This window comes from Sciurus carolinensis, chromosome 11, assembly GCF_902686445.1.
Source record: "Sciurus carolinensis chromosome 11, mSciCar1.2, whole genome shotgun sequence".
NCBI classification, from domain to species: domain Eukaryota; kingdom Metazoa; phylum Chordata; class Mammalia; order Rodentia; family Sciuridae; genus Sciurus; species Sciurus carolinensis.
In genome coordinates this window covers 16,004,711-16,005,446 of record NC_062223.1, presented here as the reverse complement: position 1 = coordinate 16,005,446, position 736 = coordinate 16,004,711, and positions in this window count along the sequence as shown.

Sequence of the window (736 nt, the reverse complement as noted above, 5' to 3'; positions counted from 1 at the left end):
CCTATATAAGCACTGCTTTCAGATAACTTTATTTGATGTTAGCTAACTGATAATGCAAAGTCAATATTCCTCTTCCTTACTGAATTTCAAGATATAGTTCCTGTAACCTGGGAGTAATGAGATCTCTCTCTCTCTCTTTCTCTCTCTTTCTCTGTGCTGCCCCCCTACCCCCGCCGGCCCCCTTAGTATTATGGACTCTCTTTTTCTCTCAGTATCAGGAGGTTCTCCTCTCCCTACTTCCATATCTCAGAGCCCCTCCCTCTTCTCTGGCTGACTTCAGGTCAGTTCCGAGGTGCTGTTTTAGCTGATGTTCAAGTGTTGAGGAATTAGACTGGGATGATCCCAAGTCTCAGGTTGGTGAGGGTCTCTTCCTCTCTTTCCTCCTTTGAGTAGGTGTTACTCCTCTCACACTGTTGAAACAGTCTTCCAGGGAGACTCAGCAATGGCTTCTCCCGTGGCCTCCTTTATCAGTCAGATTCCTACATGGCCCTTGCTCACACTGCAGAGGGTTCAGCTATCTCAAACCAGTGTGCTGCTGCCAGGTGGAACCCAGTCTCCAACCCTGTACAAAGCTTCCCACAGGCCGGCCCCTGATAATAAATATCCACCTCCCTGGTTTGAGTCCTCTCACTTCCTCCTCTCCCTACATCCACGTCCTCTCACGAACCACATGTAGATTAAGCTTCCACAACCAAAGAAACAAAGAATCTTTTTTTTTTTTTTAGAATCTCTTTAT